The sequence below is a fragment of the Scyliorhinus torazame genome, chromosome 6 (genome assembly GCF_047496885.1).
Source record: "Scyliorhinus torazame isolate Kashiwa2021f chromosome 6, sScyTor2.1, whole genome shotgun sequence".
Classification (NCBI taxonomy): domain Eukaryota; kingdom Metazoa; phylum Chordata; class Chondrichthyes; order Carcharhiniformes; family Scyliorhinidae; genus Scyliorhinus; species Scyliorhinus torazame.
The window spans coordinates 35,171,915-35,192,271 of record NC_092712.1 but is presented as its reverse complement, the minus strand read 5'-3'; the positions used below and the strand labels follow the sequence as shown (position 1 = coordinate 35,192,271).

At 49.4% G+C, this 20,357-nt stretch overlaps 1 protein-coding gene across 5 annotated transcripts in view; it reads right to left on the bottom strand.

The window, feature by feature from the left end:
* gjc2 (gap junction protein gamma 2) overlaps positions 1 to 20,357 on the bottom strand; it is a 448,407-nt gene that overhangs the window by 11,663 nt on the left and 416,387 nt on the right. The window lies entirely within an intron of this gene.

Here is a 20,357-nt window from a genome sequence, read left to right as displayed (position 1 = left end):
GCGTTTCCCTCTAAAATGCTGGCCTTTAGCAAGGAAAGAAAAAGTATTTAAATCTTTCTTTTCGCATGTTTAGACCATGTGGGTTTGTAGGACAGGAGGGTATTTAATTTGGCTATAAAGCAAAGAAGATGCAGTAAATGTAACATCAGAAATAGTGTTGATGGTGAACTTGTACTTGTTACAAACTCTTTCTGCAATCAGACAGAGAGAGAAAATCAAACATTGAGGTGAATTACCACAAAAATATCCCTGTATTAGAAAAAAATGTGCCAAACCTCAAATCTTAAAAGCTACTCCCAGACTGGTGAGTAATATATCTATTTTGTACATAAACGTTTGTTGTTGATTTTTGTCTTCCCAAACTCATTAGGAGCAAAATTCAATCTGGGCAGAAATGGGAACAGGCAACACTGTATTTATATATTGGTCTCATGCACTAGAATTCCCTCCCCCGAACCATTGTCACTTCATTTAAACCCACCAATTTAACCCAGCTTCAGGTAATCTCATCTATTCATAGAATCATAGAATTTACAGTGCAGAAGAAGGCCATTCGGCCCATCGAGTTGGCACTGGCCCTTGAAAAGAGCATCCCACTTACTTACACACCTGCACCCTATCCCCATAATCCAGTAACCCCACCTAACCTTTTTGGACACGAAGGGACAATTTACCATGGCCAATCCACCATTCTTTGTGGAAGGAAACCGGAGCACCCAGAGGAAACCCACGTAGACAGGGGAGAACGTGCAGCCTCCGTCCAGACAGTGGCCCAAGGCTGGAATTGAACCTGGGAGGCAACAGTGCTAACCACTGTGCCGCCCTATTATCACAACTTTGGTTTTATAAAGGGTAGGGTAGATAGAGAGAACCTATTAAACTCGATTAGGTGGCGAGGGAAGGAATCAATGCAGTTTGGGGGGGGGGGGGGGGGGGGGGGGGGGGGGGGAGGCAGCAAGACCTAGCAGTGACGGTTGATGAATCCGAACAGAACAAGAGTGGATCTTCCGGAGTATTTTCAAAAAAGCAAGTTGTTATACTGGAGGAAAGCAGGTTGGTGATTGGTGTTGAGTTTTTAAGGGTTTTTTTTTTCTCTCACCCAGAACAGTGGTTTATACTAGTCGCAGAAAACTATAAAGCAGTGTGTTAAATTTACAGCTTAGCTTAATTAATAAAATTTTAATCAGGGTAAAAATAACAGTTATTGAAATAATATGAGTATTAGTAGAGAGCAGATTCAGAGGTATTAATTAATAGTTTAGGCAAGGGACTAACTAGATTATGTAAGAGGAAATACATTTTTAATCTTAGATCATGGAGAGGCAGCTGAAATAAGTTGCTCGCAATTCCTGTGTCATGTGGGAACTTCAGGGCAATTCCGGTGTCATCCAGGAGCTTCAGGGCAATTCCTGTGTCATCCAGGAGCTTCTGGACACTTCATGCGACTTGGGAGGATTACATGTCCCGAAGGATGCGTTTGTTAGGTGAATTGGACATTCTGAATTTTCCCTCTGTATACCTGAACAAGCGCCAGAATGTGGCGACTAGGGGATTTTCACAGCAACTTCATTGCAGGGTTAATGTAAACCTACTTGTGACAATAACAAAGATTATTATTATTATGTTTAAACTAATTTGGCAGGGATAGGATATGGAGTGGAAGTAGAGTAGGGGGGTAATGCACAGCCAATTACTAGGGGGCATAGGTTTAAGGTGCGAGGGGATGTATGAGGCAAGTTTTTTTTTTTTTTTTTTTTTTTTTTTTTTACACAGAGGGTAATGGGTGCCTGGAACTCGCTGCCAGAGGAGGTGGTGGAAGCAGGGACGATAGTGACATTTTTTTCTTTTTTTTTTTAATATATATTTTATTCAAGATTTTTTGGCCAAACATAACAGCACGTAGTGTTTCTTTTAAACAACAATAAAGCAATATAAATGACAGTGGCCAGTTTTAAACAAATAAATAAATAATATATGAACAGAAACAAAAACCAAACTAAATGGCAACTGCCTTGTCAAAAATAAATACTCTCCAAAGATACAGTCCAATATACATTACCTAAAACAAGTGCCTATACATATACAATAACATCCCTGAGAGTCCGTCCGATTCCTCCCCCCCCGGCCCTCCCCTCTGGGTTGCTGCTGTTGTCTTCTTCTTTTCCATTCCCTCTATCTTTCTGTGAGGTAGTCGACGAACGGTTGCCACCGCCTGCTGAACCCTTGAGCCGAACCCCTTAGTACGAACTTAATCCGTTCTAACTTTATAAACCCTGCCATGTCGTTTATCCAGGTCTCCACACCCGGGGGTTTGGCTTCCTTCCACATTAACAATATCCTGCGCCGGGCTACTAGGGACGCAAAGGCCAAAACATCAGCCTCTCTCGCCTCCTGCACTCCCGGCTCTTCTGCAACACCAAATATAGCCAACCCCCAGCTTGGTTCGACCTGGACCCCAACCACCTTCGAAAGCACCTTTGCCACCCCCACGCAAAACCCCTGTAGTGCCGGGCATGACCAGAACATGTGGGTGTGATTCGCTGGGCTTCTCGAGCATCTCGCACACCTATCCTCTACCTCAAAAAATTTACTGAGCCGTACTCCAGTCATATGCGCCCTGTGTAACACCTTAAATTGTATCAGGCTTAGCCTGGCACACGAGGACGATGAGTTTACCCTACGTAGGGCATCAGCCCACAGCCCCTCCTCAATCTCCTCCCCCAGCTCTTCTTCCCATTTCCCTTTCAGCTCATCTACCATGATCTCCCCCTCGTCCCTCATTCCCCTATATATGTCCGACACCTTACCATCCCCCACCCATGTCTCTGAGATCACTCTATCATGCACCTCCTGCGTCGGGAATTCCCTCACCTGTTGCCTCGCAAAAGCCTTCAGTTGCATATACCGAAATGCATTCCCTTGGGGCAACCCATATTTTTCCGTCAGCGCTCCCAGACTCGCAAACGTCCCATCTACGAACAGATCTCTCAATTGTGCTACACCTGCTCTTTGCCATGCTCCAAATCCCCCATCCATTCTCTCCGGAACAAACCTAAGGTTATTTCTTATCGGGGACCGCACCGAGGCTCCCGTCTTTCCCCTATGCCGTCTTCACTGCCCCCAAATTTTCAATGTAGCCACCACCACCGGGCTTGTGGTGTATTTCTTCAGTGAGAACGGCAACGGCGCCGTCACCATAGCTTGTAGGCTAGTCCCCCGACAGGATACCCTCTCCAATCTCTTCCACGCCGCTCCCTCCTCTTCTCCCATCCACTTACACACCATTGAAATATTGGCGGCCCAGTAGTACTCACTTAGGCTCGGTAGTGCCAGCCCCCCCGTCCCTACTACGCTGCAAAAATCCCCTCCTCACTCTCGGGGTCTTCCCAGCCCACACAAAACTCATAATACTCTTCTCGATTCTTTTGAAAAAAGCCTTCGTGACCACCACTGGGAGGCACTGAAACACAAAAAGGAATCTCGGGAGGACCACCATTTTAACCGCCTGCACCCTACCTGCCAGTTACAGGGACACCATGTCCCATCTCTTAAAGTCTTCCTCCATCTGTTCCACCAACCGCGTTAAATTAAGCCTATGTAATGTACCCCAATTCTTGGCTATCTGGATCCCCAAGTACCGAAAGTCCCTTGTTACCTTCCACACCGGTAAATCCTCTATTTCTCTGCTCTGCTCCCCTGGATGCACCACAAACAACTCACTTTTCCCCATGTTCAATTTATACCCTGAAAAATCCCCAAACTCCCCAAGTATCCGCATTATCTCTGGCATCCCCTCCGCCGGGTCCGCCACATGTAGCAACAAATCATCCGCATACAGAGATACCCGGTGTTCTTCTCCTCCCCTGAGTACTCCCCTCCACTTCCTGGAACCCCTCAATGCTATGGCCAGGGGCTCAATCGCCAGTGCAAACAATAACGGGGACAGAGGACATCCCTGCCTCGTCCCTCTATGGAGCCGAAAATAATCAGACCCCCGTCCATTCGTGACCACGCTCGCCATCGGGGCCCTATACAGCAACTGTACCCATCTGATATACCCATCGCCAAAGCCAAATCTCCTCAGCACCTCCCACAAATAATCCCACTCCACTCTATCAAATGCTTTCTCGGCATCCATCGCCACCACTATCTTCGCTTCCCCCTCTGGTGGGGGCATCATCATTACCCCTAGCAGCCTCCGTATATTTGTATTCAGCGGTCTCCCCTTCACAAACCCAGTTTGGTCCTCATGAACCACCCCCGGGACACAATCCTCTATCCTCGTTGCCATTACCTTGGCCAGAATCTTAGCGTCCACATTCAGGAGGGAAATAGGCCTATAGGACCCGCATTGCAGCGGGTCTTTTTCCTTCTTTAGGAGGAGCGATATCGTTGCTTCTGACATAGTCGGGGGCAGCTGCCCCCTTTCCCTCGCCTCATTAAAGGTTCTCATCAGTCGCGGGGCCAGCAAGTCCATATATTTCCGATAGAATTCAACTGGAAATCCATCTGGTCCCGGGGCCTTCGCCGCCTGCATGCTCCCAATCCCTTTCACTACTTCCTCCGTCTCAATCTGTGCTCCCAGTCCCGCCCTCTCCTGCTCCTCCACCTTAGGAAATTCCAGCTGATCCAGAAAGCACATCATTGTCTCCTTCCCATCCGGGGGCTGAGCTTCATATAATCTTTCTATAAAATGCCTTGAACACTCCATTCACTCTCTCCGCTCCCCGCTCCATCTCTCCCTCCTCATCTCTCACCCCCCCTATCTCCCTCGCTGCTCCCCTTTTCCTCAGTTGGTGGGCCAGCAACCTGCTCGCCTTCTCCCCATATTCGTACTGTACACCCTGTTTCTTCCTCCATTGTGCCTCTGCATTACCCGTAGTCAACAAGTCAAATTCTACATGTAGCCTTTGCCTTTCCCTGTACAGTCCCTCCTCCGGTGCCTCCGCATATTGTCTGTCCACCCTCAGAAGTTCTTTCAACAACCGCTCCCTTTCCCTACCCTCCTGCTTTCCTTTATGTGCCCTAATAGATATCAGCTCCCCTCTAACCACTACCTTCAGCGCCTCCCAGACCACTCCCACCTGAACCTCCCCATTATCATTAATTTCCAAGTACCTTTCAATACACCCCCTCACCCTTAAACACCCCCCCTCATCTGCCAATAATCCCATGTCCATTCTCCAGGGTGGAAGCTGTTGTTTTTCTTACCCTATCTCCAGGTCCACCCAGTGTGGAGCATGATCCGAGATGGCTATAGCCGTGTACTCCGTCCCAGTCACCTTTGGGATCAGTGCCCTTCCCAAAACAAAAAAATCTATCATAGGAGAAAAACGAAAACTCCCTACTCCTAGGTCTACTAAATCTCCAGGGATCTACTCCTCCCATCTGCACCATAAAATCCTTAAGCACCCTAGCTGCAGCTGGCCTCCTTCCGGTCCTGGACCTGGATCTGTCCAGCCCTGGGTCCAGCACCGTATTAAAGTCTCCCCCCATTACCAACTTCCCCACCTCTAGGTCCGGGATACGTCCTAACATACGCCTCATAAAGTTGGCATCATCCCAGTTCGGGGCATATACGTTCACTAAGACCACCGCCTCCCTTGCAATTTGCCACTCACCATCACGTATCTGCCCCCACTATCCGCCACTATGGTCTTTGCCTCAAACATTACCCGCTTCCCCACTAGTATAGCCATCCCCCTGTTTTTTGCGTCTAGCCCCGAATGAAACACCTGCCCCACCCATCCTTTGCGTAGTCTGACCTGGTCTATCAGTTTCAGATGCGTCTCCTGCAGCATAACCACATCTGCCTTAAGTTTCTTTAGGTGTGTGAGTACCCATGCCCTCTTTATCGGCCCGTTCAGCCCTCTCACATTCCACGTGATCAGCCGGGTTGGGGGCTCTTTACCCCCCCCCCCCCCCCTTGTCGACTAGCCATCTCCTTTTTCAATCCAGCTCCTCACCCGGTTCCCACGTAGACGTATCTCCCCCCAACGGCGCCCTCCCTTCTCCTCGACAATAAATGTCCACGCCTCTTCTGCCGTTTCAAAGTAGTGGTGTTTCCCTTGATGTGTGACCCACAGTCTTGCCGGCTGCAGCATTCCAAATTTAACCTTCCTCTTGTGCAGCTCCGCCTTGGCCCGATTAAAGCTTGCCCTCCTTCTCGCCACCTCCGCACTCCAATCTTGATACACGCGGATCACCGCGTTCTCCCACCTACTGCTCAGAGTTTTCTTTGCCCATCTGAGGACCATCTCTCTGTCCTTATATCGGAGAAATCTCACCACTATGGCTCGAGGAATTTCTCCAGCCCTCGGTCTTCGCGTCATAACTCGATAGGCTCCCTCCACCTCCAACGGGCCCGTTGGGGCCTCCGATCCCATTAACGAGTGCGGCATTGTGCTCACATATGCCCCGACGTCTGCCCCTTCTGCACCTTCGGGAAGACCAAGAATCCTTAAATTCTTCCTCCTCGCATTATTCTCCAGCACCCTCCAGCCTTTCCACACACCTTTTGTGTTGTGCCTCGTGCATCTCTGTCTTCACCACCAGGCCCTGTATGTCGTCCTCATTCTCAGCAGCCTTTGCCTTCACGACCCGAAGCTCCTGCTCCTGGGTCTTTTGCTCCTCCTTTAGCCCTTCAATCGCCTGTAATATCGGGGCCAACAGCTCCTTCTTCATCTCCTTTTTAAGTTCTTCCACGCAACGCCGCAGGAACTCTTGTTGGTCAGGGCCCCATATTAAACTGCCTCCTTCCGACGCCATCTTGCTTTGTGCCTGCCTTCCTGGCCGCTGCTCTAGAGGATCCACCGCAATCCGGCCACTTTCCTCTCCTTTTTCCATCCGTGTCCAGGGGGGATTCCCTTCTGGTTTACCGCACAGTGTTTTTAGCCGTTAAAATTGCCGTTGGGGCTCCTATCAAGAGCCCAAAAGTCCGTTCCACCGGGAGATGCCGAAACGTGCGACTTAGCTGGTCATCGCCGCACCCGGAAGTCCGACAGTGACATTTAAGGGGCATCTTGACAAATACATGAATAGGATGGGAAGAGAGGGATACGGACCCAGGAAGTGTGGAAGATTTTAGTTTAGACGGGCAGCATGGTCGGCACAGGCTTGGAGGGCCAAAGGGCCTGTTCCTGTGCTGTACTTTTCTTTGTTCTTTGTTCAAACATAGAAGTAAAACCAAGTCAATCTGGAAGGAAGAGTGAAGATAGACAAGGCACAAAACATGGCAAGGCTGGATGGCATTTATTTCAATGCAAGGAGTCTTATGGGTAAGGCAGATGAGTTGATGTGTTGGTTAACACATGGGAATACAATGTTATTGCTATCACAGAGACATGGTAGAGAGAGGGGCAGGCTGTCACCTCAATATTCTGGGGTATACAATCTTCAGGCGGGATGGGGGACCTGTAAAAGAGGTGGTGGTATTGCTCAAGGAGTCAATTACTGCAGTGAGGCAGGATGATGTCTTAACAGGCTCCAGAACTCAGGCCATATGGGTAGAACTTCGAAACCAAAAGGGGGCAATCACATTGGTGAGAGTGTACTATAAGCCCCAAACAGGAGACAGAATCAGAAAGGCAGATATGTAGACAAATCTGAAAAATGTAAAAATAATCGGGTTAAAATAGGAGAGGATTTGAATTTCTCCTCAATTAACTGCGATAGTCAAAGTGTGAAGGGCTTAGAGGAGGTGGAATTCTTAAATTGCATCCAGGACAGCTTTTTATGGTAGTACGTAGAAAGTCCTACAAGAGAGAGGGCAGTGCTGGACCTAGTTTTAGGAAATGAAGCTGGGCAAGTGGTAGACGTTTCAGTGGGGGAGCATTTTGGTGACAATGACCATGACCTTAAATGTGAGGTGATGCATTTTGGTAGATCAAATCAGGGCAGGACCTACTCAGTTAATGGTAGGGAGTTGGGGAGAATTACAGAACAAAGAGATCTAGGGGCACAGGTTCATAGCTCCTTGAAGGTGGAGTTGCAGGTAGACAGGATGGTGAAGGAGGAATTCAGCATGTTAGGTTTTATTGGTTAGAATATTGAATGCAGGAGTTTGGAAGTCTTGTTGAAGTTGTACAAGACATTAGTCAGACCACACATGGAATCATGGGCGAGATTCTCCGACCCCCCGCCGGGTTGGAGAATTGCCGGGGGCTGGCGTGAATCCCGCCCCAGCCGGTTGCCGAATTCTCCGGCACCGGAGATTCGGCGGGGGCGGGAATTGCGCCGTGCCGGTTGGCGGGCCCCCCCCGGCGATTCTCCGGCCGGAATGGGCCGAAGCCCCGCTGCTAGAATGCCTGTCCCGCCCGCGTGGATTAAACCACCTCTCTTACCGGCGGGACAAGGCGGCGCGGGCGGGCTCCGGGGTCCTGGGAGGGGGGAGCGGGGCGATCTGGCCCCGGGGGGTGCCCCCACGGTGGCCTGGCCCGCGATCGGGGCCCACCGATCCACGGGCGGGCCTGTGCCGTGGGGGCACTCTTTTCCTTCCACCTTCGCCACGGTCTCCACCATGGCGGAGGTGGAAGAGACCCCCTCCACTGCGCATGCGTGGGGATGCCGTGAGCGGCCGCTGACACTCCCGTGCATGTGCCGCCCGGCAATGTCATTTCCGCGCCAGCTGGCGGGGCACCAAAGGCCTTTCCCGCCAGCTGGCGGGGTGGAAATCAGTCCGGCGCGGGCCTAGCCCCTCAAGGTTGGGGCTCGGCCCCCCAAGATGCGGAGGATTCCGCACCTTTGGGGCGACGCGATGCCGGACTGATTTGCGCCGTTTTTGGCGCCGGTCAGCGGACATCGTGCCGATTACGGAGAATTTCGCCCACTGTGTTCAGTTTGGTCACCCTATTATAGGAAGGATATTGCTAAACTAGAAAGAGTGCAGAAGAGATTTACGAGGATGCTACCAGGACTCAATGGCCTGAGCTATAAGGAGAGGCTGGGACTTTTTTTCCTAGAGCGTAGGAGGCTTAGGGATGCTCCTATAGAGGTTTACAAAATAATGAGGAGCGTAGATAAGGTAGATAGTCAACGTCTTTTCCCAAAGGTAGAGGAGTCTTTAGAGGGCATAGATTTAAGGTGAGAGGGGAGAGATACAAAAGAGAACAGAGGGGACATTTCTTCACACAGAGGGTGGTGAGCAACTGGAATGAGCTGCCAGAGGCAGTGGTAGAGTTGGGTACAATTTTTTCCTTAAACAATTAGACAGTTACATGCGCAGGGTGGGTATAGACAGGTTTCCAGTCACAAAAACAACCTTCAACCATCACCCTCTGCCTCTTGCCGTGAAGCCAATGGGATCCTGGGCAAATTGGATCCATATTTGGCTTCACGGCAAGAGGCAGAGGGTGAATGTTGAAGGTTGTTTTTGTGACTGGAAACCTGTGTCCAGTGGTGTTCTGCAATGATCGGTGCTGGGTAGTCACCCCATACGCACAAGAGCTCACTATAGTAGATTGTTATAGAATTTACAGTGCAGAAGGAGGCCATTCGGCTCATCGAGTTTGCACCAGCTCTTGGAAAGAGCACCCTACCCAAGGTCAACACCTCCACCCTATCCTGGATGGCCATCCAGAAGAGTAAGAAAGTGGTGATAGGTACTGGAGTCTTTGGGGTGTGTGCCTCTCTCAACTGCTACATAGCTTTGGAGGCTGCTGGGAGTGATGACTCAATGGGCAATAGGGGCTGGTTTAGCACACTGGGCTAAATCACTGGCTTTTACAGCAGACCAAGGCAGGCCAGCAGCACGGTTCAATTCCCGTACCAAACTCCCCGAACAGGCGCCGGAATGTGGTGACTAGGGGCTTTTCACAGTAACTTCATTGAAGCCTACTTGTGACAATAAGCAATTTTCATTTTTAATTTCATTTCAATGGACTGCACAGAAGGGAACAGTCCTGGTCAGAAATGCAGTCATTGCAGGTAATTCCAGAGTTAGGGAGACAAATAAACATTTCAGTAACCTTGATCACAAGTCCTGAATGATGTGTTGCCTGCCTGGTACCAGGGTAAAGGACATCATGGAGAGGGTGCAGAATATTCAGTGAGCGAGTATGGTATATGTCAATACCAATGAAGTGATGATGTCCAAAGAAGTACAGGTTAGGTAGATTGGCAATCCTAAATTGCCCATTAGTGTCCAGATGTGCAGGTTAGATGGGATTATGGGGTTACGGGGGAGTGGGCCGAGGTAGGATGCTCTTTCAGAGGGTCGATGCAGACTTGGTGGGCCGAATGGCCTCCTTCTGCACTGTAGGAATTCTATGGTTCCACAGTTAAGGGGCGGGATTCTCCGACCCCCGCTGGGCCGGAGAATTGCCGGGGGGCGGTGTAAATCCTGCCCCTGCCGGCTGCCGAATTCTCCAGAGCTGGGGTTTTGGCGGGGGCGGGAATCGCGCAGCGCCGGTCGGTGACCGCTGGTAGCGCCCCCCCCCCCCCCCCCCCCCCCGGCGATTCTCCGGCCTGCGATGGGCCGAGCGGCCGCCCGTTTTAGGTCGGTCCCGCCAGCGTAAATTAAACCTGGTACTTACCAGCGGGACCTGGCTCTGCGGGCGGCCTCGGGGGGGGGGCGGAGGTATCTGGCCCCGGGGGGTGCCCCCATGGTGGCCTGGCCCGCGATCGAGGCCCACCGATCCACGGGCGGACCTGTGCCGTGGGGGCACTCTTTCCCTCCGCACCGGCTGCTGTGGACCTCTGCCATGGCCGGTGCAGAGATGAACCCCCCTGCGCATGCGCTGGGATGATGCCAGCACACGCTGGCGCTCCCGCACATGCGGCAACTCGCGCTGGCCGGCGGAGGTCCTTCGGTGCCGGATGGTGCAGCGCCAAGCTCCTTCCGCACCGGTTGGCGCGGCGCCAACCCTGTTGGCGGCGGCCTAACCCCTGAAGATGCACAGGATTCATGCCACCCCTCGGTGCCAGGACCGCCCGCCCCGCCAGGTAGGGGAGAATCCCGCCCAAGATTTTCAGAAACTAGGGAGGAAGTCAAAAAGTAGTAATTTCTGGATTACTCCCAGTCCCACATGCAAGTGAGAATAGAAAGAGCGGAAATGGCTTGAGGCATGGTGCAGGCGGGAGTGCTTCAGATTCTTGAGAATTTGGCATCAATTCCAGGGCAAGAAGCACCTATTCAACCGGACTGGGACTGGGACCAATATGCTTGGAAGGCTTTATTGCATTAAAGATGCTATATAAATACAAGTTGTAGTTGTAGCAGAAAAGTGGCAGATGGGGTTTAACCCTGATAAGTGAGGTGAGACACTGTGATAGGAGTAATTTGACAAGGAAGTATTCAATGAATGGCCTGAAGCAGGGAAGTTCCAAGGAACAAAGGGACCTTGGAGTGTTTGTCCATAGATCTCTGAAGGCAGAAGGGCAGGTTAATAGGGTGGTGAAAAGAGCACATGGGACACTTGCCGTTATTAATCGAGTCATAGACTACAAAAGCAGGGAGGACATGTTGGAGTTGTATCGAACTTTGGTGAGACCACAGCTGGAGTACTGTGTGCCATTCCGGTCACCACATTGTGGGTGCTGAGGCAATTCACCAGGATGTTGCCTGGGATGGAACATTTTTGTAATGAAGAGAGGTTGGATAGGCTTGGGTTGTTTTCGCTGGAACAGAGAAGATTGAGGGGCGACTTGATCGAGGTGTACAAGATTATGAGGGGCATGGAAACGGTGGATAGGGAACAGCTGTTCCCCTTAGTTGAAGGGTCTGTTACAAGGTGGGGACACAAGTTCAAGCTGAGGGGCAGGAGGTATGGGGGGATTTGAGGACATTTGTTTTTACCCAGACGGTGGTGATGGTGTGGAATGCACTGCCTGGGAGAGTGGTAGAGGAGGGTTGCCTCACATCCTTTAAAAAGTACCTGGTTGCGCACTTGGCACGTCTTTAACATTTGAGGCTCTGGGCCAAGTGCTGGCAAATGGGATTAGGTGGGCATGTCAGGTGTCTTTCATGATGCGGTGCAGGCTCGATGGGCCAAAGGCTCTTCTGCACTATATTATTCTGTGATTCTGTAAAATAGTCAGACTGTTGAATAGTACTTGGAGGAAGTAGTGCCATATTATACAGCAATAAACTAGGAATGACTACAAGGAATAAGAAGAAAATACATGTAGGGAAACGCAAATCATATGGTTAATAAGGTTGGCGAGCCACAAGCACAAATAGCCATGCGGTAATATGATATGGTGGCAATTACCGAAACATGGCTTAAAACGTGGCTTAATATGGTAGGTGTCAGAAAAGATGGGGAAGGCCAGGTGGCAGTACTAATTATGGAAGGCATCGTACTGTTGGAAACAGGGGATTTGAGGAAGCAAAGGCAGAATCCATTTGCTTCGACTCGAGAAGCAAAAAAATGTTGTTTGTGTATTACGCCTTTAACAATCTCAGGATGCCCCAAAATGCTTTACTGCCACCAGTCACTTTTGCAATTGAACTGATTAACTGACAGTGTGGGCTAGGAATACCATCATGTAACTTTTGCAGGATTCTAAGTAAACAGGATTATTTTTTTGTCAAAGTTAACACAAGGAAATTTTTGGGAGCAATCTTCTCCTTTGATAAAGCTGCCTCAGTTGTAACCTCCTACACTCCTATCTATCCCCATCACTACATAGGTGGTGAAACTGCATCAAATAATTCCTCTGTATTACTTCCCTCACCGAGTCATGCTTTTTGTATGGCGAGGAGCTTGTAGAAAGCAACAGAAAAAAACTGATAATATTGGAGGCCTTATTTTCCAAAGGATTGCCTTGTTCCAAGTGCTTTTGTTGTCACAGGTGCTTTTTGTGTCACGGTCTACTCTTTTGAAACAGCATAATAGCTTAGTGTCAAGCTTTGGTTCATGTACAAATTGACACATAAATCTGGTGAGGGGAAACATTAGATAAGGACCCTGCTCCTTCTACACTTATTCCTGATGCTTCGACGCCGTGTAAAGACAAGAACTGGCTCAGCTATGATGCTCAACAGAATCAAAGAGCTGCCAACTCTCATTACACACAAGGCAAAGGCACTCAGGCAAGACACCAGAGGGTATCGGCATCTGTGGAATTGACCAGTGAGGGCCAGTGCCTTCAGGAAGCAAATTGGAGAAAGGGTTAAAACAAAAATTTAGGTTACACAATGAAGCTGTATATGCTGAAAAACAACGGTGTGGCTCAAAGAATTAGCCACTTGTGAGATATCATTACGGTGATAATAATAATCGCTTATTGTCACAAGTAGACTTCAATGAAGTTACTGTTATTAAATAAGCTATAACTTCAATCATACTGCGTTTTACAAAATGAGGTTGTTAAAGTGATTTTGATTTTTGACGTGACTTTTATGAAACCCATGGTAAACTGTATATTGCATTTGGAAGGAATGGGTTATTCACAGCACACGGGCGTCTAGCCAACATTTCTGGTATTTTATATACATCTTGTTAAAAGTGTAGTGGTTCAAATTAAATAGCTATTCCCTTGCAAGGCTCATAAAGTGGATATTTAAGGTAAATAATAATTGAGCAATTTAGAACTATTTTTCTATGCTCACTTCTTAGTGATATTTTTCAACTTATTTCCTGCTCTTGCTCGGTGTGAAGCTTGTCAGTAAATGTTGGAAAAGTTTAATGACTTAAAAGATGTCAATACAGCCAAGAGAAATCACGGGTGCAGTTCAGCGGCCTTGTTGCGCCTGACTTGGTAGCGGGCCGTTGAATCTTGAGAGAGGCCTCTGGCGAGATTCGCGACGCTCGAATATTCTCGCCCGATTCAACAGAATCTCGCCAGGCATCGCGATCTGGTTCTCGCTCGGCGAGATCCAGATCAGCATATTTAAATGAATTGTACAGCTCATTTAAACATACGTTTACCGGATTCTCCCGGAGCCCGGGATTCACTGGCTGCACCTGGGAGACCTCGCCAGGGCACCGTTTAGTACTACACAAACAGAGAATCTCCTCGAAGCAAAAAAAAAAATAAAAATAAAAAAATAAATTTAAAAAAAAAATTTTAAAAAAAAAATCGGCAAAGTTCTATAAAAAACAGCAAAGTACCATTGAATAGAGAGATGTTTCTTGCCGGTCAAGTCCGCTGAATCGCACCCCATATCTTCACTTAAGCCCCGAATAATGATCACAAGCTGGAACTCGAGCTAAGTGATTCTCTCTAACCTGGAGCGAAATTCTCCCCCAATGGCGGGATGCCCGCCGACTGGCGCCAAAGCCGGCGCCAATCAGACGGGCATCGCGCCGGCCCAAAGGTGCGGAAGTCTCCGCATCTTTGGCGGCCTAGCCCCAACATTGAGGGGCTAGGCCGACGCCGGAGGGATTTCCGCCCCGCCAGCTGGCGGAAATGGCGTTTGTTGCCCCGCCAGCTGGCGCGGAAATGCGGCGCATGCGCGGGAGCGTCAGCGGCCGCTGTCAGTTTCCCAGCGCATGCGCGGGAGCGTCAGCGGCCGCTGTCAGTTTCCCGCGCATGCGCAGTGGGGAGAGTCTCTTCCGCCTCCGCCATGGTGGAGGCCGTAGCGGAGGCGGAAGGGAAAGAGTGCCCCCACGGCACAGGCCCGCCCGCGGATCGGTGGGCCCCGATCGCGGGCCAGGCCACCGTGGGGGCACCCCCCGGGGTCAGATCGCCCCGTGCCCCCCCCCCAGGACCCCGGAGCCCGCCCACGCCGCCTGGTCCCGCCGGTAAATACCAGGTTTGATTTACGTCGGTGGGACAGGCAATTCCTGGGCGGGACTTCGGCCCAGCCGGGCCGAAGAATCCAGCGGGGGGTCCCGCCAACCGGCGCGGCCGGATTCCCGCCCCCGCCCAATCTCCGGGAGCGGAGACTTCGGCGGGGGCGGGATTCACGGCGGCCAACGGCCATTCTCCGACCCGGCGGGTCAATACAGCCCTCAAACAAAACCTGGGACCTTCTGAGTTTAGTCCCACACCACCATTTATTCAGTGAGCCAAAGGAGCCTGGCATTCTCTTTAGTTACAAATTGTATTACAGGAGGAAGAACAGCCCCAGTGATAATAATAATAATTGCTTGTCACAAGTAGGCTTCAATGAAGTTACTGTGAAAAGCCTCTAGTCGCCACATTCCGGCGCCTGTTTGGGGAGGCCAGTATAGGAATTGAACCCGCGCTGCTGGCCTTGTTCTGCATTACAAGCCAGCTGTTTAGCCCACTATGCTAAACCAGCCCCCATCTGATATCTGAGCAGGTTATATAATGATATTATTGTGATGAAGAGCTGAAGTTTGCATTGAAGTCCTGCCCTTGGGACTGAACGCAGGATTTTAATAATCATAATAATAATAATCTTTTACTATTGTGACAAGTAGGCTTACATTAACACTGCAATGAAGTTACTGTGAAAAGCCCCGAGTCGCCTCATTCCGACACCTGTTCGGGTACACAGAGGGAGAATTCAGAATGTCCAATTCACCTAACAAGCACATCTTTCAGGACTTGTGGGAGGAAACCGTAGCACCCGGAGGAAACCCATGCAGACACAGGGAGAAGGTGCAGACTCCACACAGACAATGACCCAAGTGGGAATCGACCCTGGCGCTGTTAAGCAACAGCTCAGTAATTGGAGGGATTGAATGTTTACAGTGGTGGATAGGGTACCAATCAAGCACGCTGCTTTGTCCTGGATGGGGTTGAGCTTCTTGAGTGTTGCACCCCTCCAGGCAAGTGGAGGGTATTCTGTCACATTCCTGACTTCTTGATGGTGGACAGGCTTTGGGGAAGTCAGGAGGTGAACAACTTGCTACAGAATTTCCAGCCTCTGACTTGCTCTTGCAGCCACAATATGTTAATAGCTGGTCTAGTTCAGTTTCTGGTCAATTATAACTCCCAGGATGTTGACAGTGGGGAACTCAGCAATGGTAATGGCATTAAATGTCAAGGGGAGGTGATCGGATTCTCTTTTGTTGGAGATGGTGTGGTGAATGTTACTTGCCATTTGTCAGCACAAGCCTGATATTGTCCAGATCTTGCTGCATTTGGACACGGACTGTTTCAATATCTGAGGATTCGGAAATGGTGCTGTACATTGTGCAACCAATCATCAGTAAACATTCACACTTTTTCTTGGTTTGCATTTACAGTAATGTGAGGAACATTGGACAGTAATGGAGATACATACCGACAGAATGGATATGTATAGCAAAGAAAGAAAAACAAAAAGACTATATGTATATAAGGGTAGCGGGTGTTTAGATACAGATACGAGGAGCCTGGCTTTGGGTCTCCCATTGACAGCTATCCCGTCCGTGTCACCTCCTGGTATTAAACATTAACTGTGTTTGGTGCCACGGGGGTGTACTTTTGGTGTGGCTGCACCCATGTATTGCCTCGACCTTGGTTCCTTCGGACTCCTCGGCCTTGCTCGCTCTACATCGGTTGGTGTTTCTCCTCCTGCCTCCCCCTTCCTTTGTTCAGTTTATCCATCCTGGTTCTGGTCCCCCCCCCCAGCCTCATTACTTGTTGGCTACAGACAAGTCTGGTCAAAGAAAAGGCTGGTAAATTGCTTCCATGTGTTGTGGAAGCCTCTCCGGCGGTGATCCAAGTGAAAGGCTGTAAAGAGTTCTGGCTGTTCAGATACCCCAAAGACCAGCACGGCTCCATCTTCACTCCCACAACCTTGGACAGGTGATCCAGTGCCGGACGAGCCTGGGGCAGGACTAGAATAAGTGGGTGTGGTTGGCCACTCCTCCCTGGCACCATTCACATTTGTCCTCCACCTTAGAGAAAAACCCGCTCATGCATGTTTTTGTTAAATCTGCCCTGTGCACTACTTTCAGCTGCGTTAGGCTCATCCCTGCGCATGAGCAGGAGGAGTTCACGCTGACCATTACATACCGTCACCCCAGGTCAATCACCGTGCTCGTTGGTGTAACGGTCGTCCTCTTATTAAACAGTATGGCCACCCCACTCGCCCTCGTCCCATAGCATGCCTGGTAGGTCTGTTCTATCCAGTCCTTTCTTATCCTCAGTCAGTCCTTCTCCCTCAGGTGTGTCTCTTGGAGGAAAACTATGTCGGACCTCAGGCTTTTCAGATGGGTGAAGACTCTGGATCTTTTCACTGGGCCTTAAGTCCCCTGACGTTCCAGGTGACTATTCTCATGGGGGGTTTCTGTACCCTCCCCTCCTGCGGGGTCAGTCATATTTAGCTTGTGTCTGCGCCACTGCACGCTGGGTTTTCCCTTTGTTTGGGGGCCATCCAAGATGGACGCCATTGCCTTCCTTGTTCCAGCAGTCCCCATGCACGCCCTGTTGCAATCAGCATTCTACCCACGAGTGGTGCCTCCCCCCCGGGAGCGACTCGTCCACCTGTTTTGTTCTCCCTCCTCCCTTTGGTGTCCTTCTGCCTTTTACCTGCCTCCCCACCTCCCTGGATGTGCAGGTGTCCGGCTTAGAAAACAAAGCAACATCATCAATGGGCTGTGTGTCCATTTTTGCTGTCTTCCATGCCAGTTTCTCCGGATTAATTAGTCTGCTCCAATCGGCTGTCAAAATAATGCTCCTTATTGCCATACGTTACCCAGTGTCTTGCCGGGTACAGCACCGCGAACTGTACCGTGTTCTTGAATAAAGCCGCCTTGGCACCATTGAACTCCACTCGCCACTTGACCAGGTCGGCCCAATTTTCTGATATACATGTGGATCGTATGCCCTTCCCATTTGCAGGACCGCATGCTTCCTACCCAGTTCTAGATTTGCTCCTCACCTTGGAATTTGTAGAGCTTTGCAATAATTGCCCGCGGTGGTTCTCCTGTTTTGGGTTTCTGCCAGAGTGACCTGTGGGCCCTGTTCACCCTCTGGGGGCTTGGAAAGCTTTTTCCCCCGACCAGCTTTCCTAGCATCTGTACTACATATCTGTTGGGTTTCTGTACTCTGTGACCTCAAGTAGTCTGACAATCCGGAGGTTCTGGCGGCGAGACCTATTCTCCTGGTCTTCCACCTTCCCTTGAGTGCTCCCTGGGCATTACCAGCCTTTTCCACTTCTGCCTCGAGCGAGATGATCCGCTCACTCTGGTCGGTGGTCGCTTTTCCCAATTTGCGCACCGTTGCACCCTGGGTCTCCAATCGCTGCTCCGTTCTCTGCAGTGCCTCCCTGAAGGGGGCCAAGGTGATTTATTATCTCCGACTTCAAGGTCACCGTGAGGTCCACCTTAATGGAGTCCCTATGTTTTAGGAGCTCTTGTGTAAGGAGCTCCATCTACTGCCCTGTGGATGGTGGGTCGGTGTTTGCGTTGCCAGTCCCTTTCAGCTTGTTATGTCATGCTCCTCGTGTCTTCGAATCATAGAATTCCTACAATGCAGAAGGAGGCCATTCGATCCACCTAGTCTGCACCAAACATTTGAAAAAGCACCCTATATATCACAGTAACCCAACCTTCTGGCCACAAATGGGAAATGTAGCATAACCTGCATATCTTTGGACTGTGGGAGGAAACCCACGCAGACATGGGGAGAAAGTGCAAACTGCACACTGACTGTTACCCAAGCCCAGAATTGAACCCGGGTTGCTGGCACTGAGGCAGCAGTGCTAACCGCTCCTGACTCTTGCTGCTCTTACTGTCTTTCAAGCTCCTTGGCTGATTTGAGAGCATTTCTTTGCGTTGTTAATTCAGGGGGGTGGAGTTTGTTAGTTTAGTGACTGATTTTCGGGTTAAAAGTACCTTAATTGACGTTTCCAGGGGAGAGCCACCTTTCATGCGACTGTTTAGCACATCGCCATCACCAGAAATCGCGAACATCCCCACTTTTGACCTTATGATGGAGGGAAGGTCACTGAAGAGTAGCTGAAAATGTTTGGGCTGAAGACTCAATTCTGCTCATCTGCCTTTTTCACCATTGTCAAAATGGCATGGCAGTAGGAAGACACTGGGCAAGATGTCCAACGCCTTCCCATCCCCAAAGGGCTAGTAAAATTCTGCCCAAAATATTTTTGCTCAGCAGTGAAATAGGAAAATAAATTTGCCAGGCATCGATTAATTTTTGCTAAAATGCACATTTTTGGAAGCAAGTACTTTTTTAAAGAAGATTACACAATATGCTACTTGTGACAGATGTGGCAAATAGCTATATATTACATCTTGAACCATATTCCACTGAACGGCAGAGTTTGACTCTTAAAAATCACTAATGACCAAATATGGCATTGGAAATATGATTCTCTGGGAGACTTCTGAGTAGATATTAAAGTTAATTCAGAAGCCAATGGCCTCCTGCCTTAATAACGAGCCCTGCAACATGTAACACTGCATGTGGTTGTACAGTTTGAAGAAAGGTATTCGTGAGAGAAATATAGGTCTAAACAAACCTTTATTCAACATTCTGCTGTGAGTAGAGCAACCCTACCTAAGAATGGGCTCACGCTGTACAACATGACCTTAGGGGGCAGCACGGTAGCACAGTGGTTAGCGCTGTTGCTTCACAGTGCCAGGGACCCGTTTTCGATTCCCATCTTGGGTCGCTGTCTGTGCAGAGTCTGCACGCTCTCCCAGTGTCTGCGTTGTTTCCTTCGATTCCTCCCACAGTCCAAAGATGTGCAGGTTAATGGATTGGCCATGCCGAAGGAGAGGGTGGAGGTGTATGCTTAAGGAGGGTGCTCTTTCAAGGTCCAGTGTAAACATGATGGGCCAAATGGCTTCCTTCATCACTGTAAATGCTATGATCTATGATCCACACTCCATATATACTTTCGGATATGAAATTACCAGTCATAGTGGTCAGTGGCCATCAGAATTTTTAATTACGTACCTTTCTGGCAGTTATCATAGGGAGTGCTGTTATAGCACAACGCTGCTGATCCATTTAAAACATTTAAAACATTATACATTTAAACCGTATTATAAAGAAGTGGCGCAGTGGTTAGCATTGCTGCCTCAACGTGCCGAGGTCCCAGGTTTTATCCCGGCTCAGGGTCACTGTCCGTGTGGAGTTTTCATATTCTCCCCCGTGTTTGCGTGGGTTTCGCCCCAACAACCCAAAGATGTGTAGAGTAGATGGAATGGCCAGGCTAAATTGCCCCTTAATTGGAAAAAATGAATTGGATACTCTAAATTTTTTTTTAAATTTGTATTTTTGACCAAAATGTGAGAGTTGAGAAAATGAAGATCAATGACACCGCAACAGAAAGGTTTGTCGATTGACAGTGTAAAAATATCTGATTTCGCCTGATTCTTAGAGGTGTCATACAGCTTTAAAAAAATATACTGCAATGATATTTCGCTCGCAGTGTGGTGAAATAACAGTAGTGAAAATAGATAGCATTAAAGCTTAACCAGCACATATTTAATAAATCAGATCACTTCTATATTACTGGCATGGAACTGTGGCGACTTTTACATTTA